The sequence below is a fragment of the Lemur catta genome, chromosome 3, assembly GCF_020740605.2.
Source record: "Lemur catta isolate mLemCat1 chromosome 3, mLemCat1.pri, whole genome shotgun sequence".
Lineage (NCBI taxonomy): Eukaryota > Metazoa > Chordata > Mammalia > Primates > Lemuridae > Lemur > Lemur catta.
Genome location: NC_059130.1, coordinates 29657131 through 29665696, shown reverse-complemented (window position 1 = coordinate 29665696; position 8566 = coordinate 29657131). Strand labels below are relative to the sequence as shown.

At 53.9% G+C, this 8566-nt stretch overlaps 1 non-coding gene across 1 annotated transcript; it reads left to right on the top strand.

Annotated features, from left to right (window-relative positions):
- Window positions 1–8257: 8257 nt before the first annotated feature.
- On the top strand, window positions 8258–8319 carry LOC123636221. Its single transcript, XR_006734417.1, has one exon. It is a non-coding gene; the product is annotated as a U7 small nuclear RNA (small nuclear RNA).
- The last annotated feature ends 247 nt before the right edge of the window (window positions 8320–8566 follow it).

The following is an 8566-nucleotide window of genomic DNA, read 5'->3' as shown; positions in this document are numbered from 1 at the left end:
GACTGAGCTAATCTAGGGTACTTAAATCATTAGGGATGAAGGGGGTGGGAGGTTCAGAGATTCATTGACTTCTGTGCTCTTTCTCCCTCAAAGTAGTATTGGCAAATTGGAGGTCTTCAGAGTAGAGAAACTCTCTTCAGGGATACATCTTTCCTTTTCCTTACTGTTTCCAAATGTTTCTGCTTCTTCTCTTCCCTTAGCTTCTCACCTGGGGTGGGTGGGTGCTCCACCACCCTCTCGCCCGCCCTCTTTCCTCCTTGTGGACGGCAGAGCCACATCCAGCACCACGGACAGCTCCCGGGGCGGTGAGTGAGATGGCTGTGCTGACCCCCTTTGGGAGGGTTAGGAGGGGGTCCTCCTGTCTGTATAGTCAGATATCAAAGAAGCTAGATTTTTGAATCTGTGGGAGTTGTTTGCAGTCAGCTGTGGAGGCTCAGGAGAGACAAAGGCTGAGGGAAGTCGGCATTCCTGTCTCTAGGAAATTGGTTTGTCCTTACGTGGGGGAGTCTGAGAGGGACTGCTCCAGTAGTAGGTAGGATGAAGGTTATATTTCAGGAAGCATTTAACCTGAGGTCATGTAATATATGGAGTGTACAGATCAAGTAGAGCTAAAATGTGCCTTAGAGATCATCAGTCCTATATCCCTCATTTTACAGATCTCATGGTAGTGGAAGACATATGATCAGATTGCCCAACTAGTTAGTGGAAATGCCAAGATCCAGGCTTCTGAATTCCAGCCTGGCCCTTTCCATCGTGCCTGACACTTCTTTTCGGAGTCTCCTGCCTGGGTTGGGGGGAAGAGGTCTGAGGCTGGTAGGGGGAATTTAGAGGTTGCCCCTATATAAAAAAGAACAGGATGCATGTCTGGGCATGTGAAGTGTCAAGGAAAGCCAAGTAGAGGTGAAACTGACTGTTGTCTCTGTCTGGGGAGGGTTGGAGGGAAGGTGCCGGGGAGAAGCACAGGGAAAGGCATACCCAGCAAGAGCCCATAAGCCCATGGGAGAAAAGGGCAACCATCTGCCAGGGCACAGCAGCCACTGGATGGCCACAAGGAGTCTCCAGAGGCCAGCAGGAGTCATGCAAACTGGAACGGGGCCTGGGAAAGGCCCTTCTGTGTGCCCAGGCCTGCTCCCCCAACACCGTGAGCCTAGAAACAAAGAGGCCATTCTCTCTAGGATTTGATGCTGCCATCTCCGGCTGGCAGTGCCAGGTGGTGGGGGCATCAGGGGATGTCAATCCATTACCCCTCCCAACTCCTAGGTCCTCTGGGGCTGGATGTTGGGGAGGTGGGTGTTCCATGCTATGTTGCCATGGCAACCACCCCATCACCCCCACCCCCACCCCCCAAAGCACAAAGAGAGACAGCTTTCTCCCCCACCGCCAGGAAGAACCTGGGTCTGGCTGGGAATCTTCCCTTGAGAATCCTCCTTTCTGATGCACAAGCCAAGGCATGCATAAGCATCACCCTCCTTTCAGCACAGGGAACTAAATTTCTGCCATCAGCAGGCCACATAGACAAGGAGGCTGGTGCATGCAGAGTCTCTGGGCAAGGCTGTGCAAGTGGGCACCGTCCCTTATACTTAACCCCTGTCTTCCCAGGCTCTCCTGCCCCTCACCTATAGCCAAGGCCATCTTAGGCCTTCTCAGCTGAAGTGATGGGGCCTTGACTCTTTCCCAGAAGTGAGGGACACCCTGCTACCCCCAGCACACCTCCAGGCTGTGGGAACAGAAAACAGGAGGGGGCCACTCCTGCCACCCTCCATCTGCACCCTCCGCCATTACTCATTAGGCATTCTGCCCCTCCTTCTGCTCGTTAAGCCTTATTTGCATACATTTGCATAATATGGTTCATTTGCATTCCAGGAGGCTCCTGGTAGAAGCCAGGAAAAAAGGGGAGGGGGATTGGAGAAGAGAGAATAGGGGAGAGATTTTGTTTTCATCAAAGTGTTGGGGGAGGGGCCAGGGGGAGGTGGCAGGAAGAGGACAGAAATAAAAACTCACACTACTTTCTTTCTTCCCTCTACCCTCCCTCCCTGAGCTGGACTCAAATGCCAAAGAGAGATGCCAAGGGGCCGGCTTTTCTGTCCTTTTTTGTCTTGCTTCCTCCGGCCTTGGCTCCCCAGCCTGGCCCCCCACCTTGTTGGACTCAGGCTTCAGAAAGAAAGAGGCAGGGGTAGGAGGCAAGGCTGTGGGAACGGAAGTGGAGGGAGGCGGGAGGCCGCCATCTTAGATAGCTGGAGCCTGTAAAATGGCTGCCTCTGACAGGTGTGCGCTGAGAGCTAGCCCTGGCTGGTGGGCATGGAGGGGAGTGAGACCACAAGAAGGACTTTCTTGCTGACCAGGAGTATTGTTGAATCTTCCTACTGGTGGAACTAGGAGGCAAAGATAGGGGGAGAAGGAACAGGGGAGACCAGGAATGGTGGCTCCCAGAGGGCACGTGTACTTCTGCACAGGAACAGGGGCAGTAGTGAGGCCCCAGCACTAGGCTTAGTTGCCAGAGGACTTGGAGGGCTGCGGGCAATATAAAAAGTACTGGGGGAATCAGAACTGGGACTATCTGCAGGAATAGGGGGAGGGGGAGGTGTGGGCAGGCAGTACCATCTGCCAGTTTGAGGGTCTCGCTGGGGCCTATGAAAGGCCTCCCTGTACTTGAGGTGATGCTCCACCTTCTCTCCTCAGCCCAGCTGTCTGGCTTCCATCTTCCTAACTTGTGAAACTGCCCTCTCACAGCCACAACAGGGCCCACTGGCCCTTTCTCAGGCCTGGTCCTCCCTGACCTCTGTGGAAAATTTCATGCTATCTTCCCAGTCTTCACCTTTGGCCTTTTGTTCTTCTGTTATATCCATGATTATTCATTCTTGGTTCCATTCATTCAGTCCTCTGAATCGACCAGTTCCCCATCCAGAATGGTTCCCCAAGGTTCTGCTGTTCGTACTCTTTTTCTTTCCTTCTCTCTCTTCTTGCTCCACTTTTATCATTTCAGCCATTATCTGAAGTTCTAAACTCTCACTCATTTCTTTAGTCTTGACCCCTCCTAAACTCCAGATTCACACCCTCCCTAACTACCACCTGGTGTCCTGCTATTAGCTCCCAGATCAGAGGCTGGAATGGTGCAGCTGCTTGGCCAATCCTGGATCACATGCCTGGGCCCTAGTACAAGGAGGGCTGGAAAAGGACCTGCGTTTCTAGCTTCTGTAGTGGCACATAAGCACAATCTCCCACCAAAACTCAGGAGGTGGGCCTTCCCTGGGGCACCAGTTGCTTACCAGCATTGTGCTTCAAGTCTTGCCCCAGGTTCCTGCTTCCTTATCTCTGTCAGTGGCATCATTAAACCTCTAGGCCTCCAAGTTCAAATCTTGAACTTCAGCCTGGACTTGTCCTTGCATTAAAATCAGTCACATCAAAGCCCATCACTTCCTTCTTCATAGCCCCTCCCGCATCCACCTTTCCTTCCCTGACCCCTGCCGCCATGTCAACGCATTCATTCAGCAGGCATTTACTGAGTGCCGCCTGCCTGCGTGCCAGGCGCCACGCTGAAGGAAATGGTAGAATACAGAGCCGCTTTGAAGAGCCAGCAGTCAGGTGGGGAGGCAGACACACAAATAATGACAAGGCAGCGTGAAGAGGGCTGTCCTAAAGACCTGCACAGAGTGCTGTCGGGGCAGGGAAGGGATCTGGCCAGCTCAGAGGCACTCAGGAAGCCTTCCTGGAGGGCATCAAGAGATACGAGAAAGAAGACAAGCAGGAGTTGTCAGTGTCAGGAGTCTGGGGAGGTGGGTGGTGGAGAGCAGCCAGCATGTGTGAATGCAGGGAGGTGAGGGAGGGCGTGGTGTGTTTAGGGACTCACTGCCCATCAAACGGAGTCTGTGCCAGAGGAGATGGGGAATGGAGGCAGAAGTCCCACTGTGAAGAGCCTTCTGTGTGGTGCCAGGGAGGCTGGATTTAGTGACGTGGGTACTGGGGAGGTTAGCCGACAGCCTGGGATGCCAGGGGTAGGGTGTGGTGAGGAGCAACACGTAACCACTCCTAGGACGCATGGGGACCCCCGCATCTGGCTGCCCACTGAGCCCAGCCAGACATTTAACTGGCTCTCACATAGGGAAGGCCTGGAAGCCCCCTTAGGAAGGGCTGCGTATCTAACTCCCTGCTCCCCGACACACACATGGGGTTAGGCAGGCTTGTGGGGGCTCTCTGGAGAGAGGTGGGGAAGCTGAGGTTGGTGGTCCCCAGCACTGTAAGCAGGAGACGGGCCGACGGGGGGAGGCAGGGATACCAGGCCTGACTGTGTGGGGCAACCAACTAGTGTCTGAGCTTTTGTACATACTTTAAAAAAAGGTTCAGTAGGTCAAGGGCTGCAAGGCTGAGGAGGCTGGAGTGAAGAAGCAGAGAAGGGGGTTCTGTCCTGGCAACTTCTGGGAGGAGGGAGTGAGGGAAGGGGTGAGGGGGATCCAGGGCTAGGGCTCCGAGGGGATTCTTGCTAGAGAAAGGGGGTGAGAGGCTGGAGAGACAGCTGGGGTGGAATGTAAGCAGGGGTGCCCGCTACCGCCCATCCCCCGGGCCCAGCCTGTGCACAAAGACCTCTCTGTGAGTGGCCATGGAAGTGGCCCTGTCAGGTGAGGGGGCTTAGCTCCCAGGGACTCGGGTGGAATGGGGTTGGAGGAAGGGAGGGCTGAGGGGTGGCCTCAGGCTTTACCCAGGTCCAGGCAGGAAGTAAAGAGAAGTTGAGGCCAGGCCAGGGTCTCAGAGTGAGGCCATCGTGGTCTGGTTGAGCCGTTGCCAGGACGGGCTTTCTCTCTGTCATCCAGTCAGGGCCCCATGTCACCCTGGTTGTCACTCCTGATCCTGCTAGGCCTCTCCAGTCTTCTCTACCCAACTCATACCTTCCCTTTCAGGGCGCTCTTGGGACGGACTCCACTTGAGCCTCCTCTCCCCTCCCAACATAGGACTGTTGAGAGTCACCCTCCAGCTTCTGCATGGCACTCCCCATCCAGGGAGGGCTGCGTTGGGAGGGGGGAAAGAGATTTACCAGAGCCAAAAAGGAGTCCTGAGACCACCTCAGTCTCCATACCCACTCTTATCTTCTCCAGGGGAGGTTCCTTTCCTGGCCTGGCCTCAGTGACACTTCTCCCCTCCCTCCAAGTCCTTTTTGGGCACAATGGCCCTTCAAATAACTGTTTGGACTTGGGGTGCTTGAAGCAGAATGACAGCAGACACAGCTTCAGCTTGCAGATGCCCACAGATTTGATAGGTAGAGGGGCTCTGTCCACCAGAACGACATCTAAAAAAGGAGCTTTTGGGTTTTGACTCTGGAACTGAACAGGCTGGTCAGGATACAAATTCTGACTTCCCGCTTACTAGCTGGGTGACCTTAGGCAAGTCACTTAATGTCTTTGGAGCCTACTGCCTTCCTCGGTTATTGTGAAGATCACTTGTAAGGCAATATGCAGATGGCCAGTGCTAAATACTAAATGCTGAGGGACACGGCTGCAGGGGCCATTGGAGGTAGGCAGGGGCAATCAGGGAGGGCTTCTGGGTTTGGCCATGAAGGCTACAGATTCCTGGGTTCCTCAGGGAGGGGGAGCAGAGGGGCTCTGGGTGCAGTGCAATCCATAATGAAGGCCCACCTGAGAAGCACGGCTGGGCCCTGTGGCTGGAGCTCCTGTGGTCTCCAGCAGGTGAGCATCGCGCTGAGTCTGCCGTTAACTCCATCACCACAGCTTCCTTCTTCCTTCTCAGAATGCCCCCTGGCCATGTGCGAGTACAGTCCAGCAGTACCGGGAGGAGGGGACAGGTAGGGTGGAGTTCCGTGTCCCTGTGGTCCTCAGCTTCAGGTCCTCCAGAGGGAGCGTGAGCCAGGTGTGGCGGGACCTCCACTGTGCGTAAGACGTGTAGCTCCAGCCCTACCATGTGGGACCCTCTCAAGTCCCTGACTTTATGGTTCCTCAGCATTGTCAGGAGGGAGCTGAATCCAGACCTATTAGGTCCCTAGGCCCATGGGCCAGGGAGACTTTGAGCAAGAGGGTCTTTTGTCTCTAAGCAGTTATTCCTTGTACAAGCAAGCAAGAGCCAGGAGGAGGAATGGTTTTTGGCATCAGCCCCCACAGATAGCAATGGGCCCTTTAGGCCTGGAGGGAAGGACCAGGTTGAGGCTGGCATATGGAGGTTGAGCCCTGGGCACAGGGCATGAGCTTCACCCGGCTGGGGCTGCCTTCTGCTGGGTTTGTCCATCTGGCACCAGCTGGCTTCCCAGCACCACCCCCACAACCAACCAGACTCCTTCTTCTGCTGTTGCCATGACAATTGGCTGCCATCTTGTACTCAGGGCACCACCTCCGATCTGGATCTTCCCATGGGGTTCCTGGAGGGTGGGGAATAGGTCTCTAGGGATTTATCCCTTCTTCCTGATAGCCGTTCAATAAAAATTCATATTAATATATGATCTTTTTTAATGGCCAAAGTGGAGACTTACTACGTGTCAGGTTCTCAGCCAAATACTCTTGCTGTGTTATTTTATATGGCTAAGAAAAAATTAATGAGATAGGTTTCAAACTGAGTTCCTACCCAGGTTCCAGCTTCTATAACAGAACTTTCCTCTCTCTGGCCAGGAAATTCCATGACCTTGTTTATTCCTGTCTTGGGAAGTCCTTTCCAATGGCTACCCAAGATCTATACTGACCCTTGGCTTGATATGGCTGAGTTGAGAGGTAAGGAAGGAACTGCCACCTAGCTTTAGTCACTTTATGAAGACTCCTGGACTTCAGCTGTAGGGAAACTGAGACTTAGCTAGCTTGGCATGAGGTCCAAGTGCCCCTTAAAGACTTGGGGGCCCCCATTCAAACTTTTTTAGAGAACAGGAGTTAGTGCCACAAAATGCTTTGCAATTCCCTTTTTCTGTCCCCATCAGCACCCCAAAAAAGAGGCAGAGCCAGAGATCTTTGGAGAGGGATAGTCTTCCAGGCTCTCTGGGGGGAGCTCCCCTTGGGACCCTCTCTCCCACCTCCTGACATTGGTTAGGTTCCAACAGGGTTCCTAAAAACTCCTAGGATGGCAAGAGCTCCTTCCTTCTGCAGCCCAACTGGAAAACAGAATTGCTACCTTGACCTAGAGGGGCATCTATGAGGGGCACTAAGCAGGGGCCAGCCTTGCTGAGGGAATCCTGAATGAGGAGCAGGTGGAGAGAAAAAGGAGAACCTTCTTAACTGAGGCAGGCAGGCTGGAAGGGAGGGGCTGGGGATAATTTATGATATCATTGTTCCCCCGCCCCACTTTCCCAGCCACCACCCCTCTTCCCAGCCCCCTGCTACTGTACAGTTGCTAGGAGAGCCTCGCTCTGTCTGGGCTGGGAGGGGGTAACAGGCGGGACACTGTTCCATCTGGACTCCTCCTCCCCCACCCAGGGCCCTGCACTGAGCCACATCCACCACCTACCTCTTCCCAGACCCTGACGCACACCAGTCTCTTCTGTTTCCCCAAATCTAGCCAGCCTAGGCGTAGTCGGACTCCCAGGCAGCTGAGGGTCTGGGGCAAGGAACAAGCAAGAGGGCATGGAAGGACAGGGGCTGACAGACTTGAAGGGGGCACTAAGGAACTGCTGGGCCACTGAGACCTGGGAGCCAGCCCAAGCTGGGAAGAGGACCAGAGGGAGTCAGGGACACAGGCCTGGTGGAGCCCAGGTTTGGGGGAGTCAGAGTCCTTACCTTTGAGGGGCTCCAATATGGAGGGCAAGGCAGAGCTCCTATCTCCACCCCTCCACACTGTCAAGGTCAAGGTTAGAGACCTGGCACAGGCAGGAGGAAGAGGAGGAGGAGGAGGAGCTGGGGCAGGGAGGAGGGAGGTAAGTCTGAAAAGGCTGAGGAGAGACCAAGAAGAAGGCAGGTGACACTGATCCCTCAGTAGAATTGGGCAACGCAGGGATGTGGATGGGATCCTTTCCTCTTCTGGAAATTTTCTTCTCAGTTTTAAGGCTCTTGGAGAAGTAGGGTGAGGTGAACTTTGGGGGCTTCCAAAGCTGCTGGCTCCCAGCTCTGGATGGGCAGGGAAGGAATGCTGTACCCACAGCTGTGCTTCTGCCACCTGATTTCTGAGCAGCCCCTACCAGGCACAGCTTCCCCCAACCTCAGGAAGGGAGGAGCTGACCTTGATTTGTACCCATTTGTTTGTACAGGCCCTTTTCCAGCTATTACCTCAGTTGATCTTCCCAATAGTTCGGAAAACTGGGCGATACTGTCCCTACTTTACAAAAGAGAGATCAAAACCTCAGTGTTACAGCTCTTTTAGAATTTGTCTAGCAGGTTTTCCGGCCTTTACCGGAAAACCCATAAATAAATAAATAAATAAATAAAATAAAATAAAATAAAAAAAAGAAATCAAAACCTCAAGAAGGATATGTCACTTTCCCAGAGTCACAAGACTAGCAAATTGGGCTGGGCTTTAAATGGGGCTTCGTGGACCCCAAAGCATGTGCTCCATCCCTGCCCTGTGCTGACTTCTGAACACAGTTGGAGGGACTGAGTGAGGAAAGGACCAGGCAGGCAGGTGGAAGTATCCATGCGTCTCCGGTGCAGGG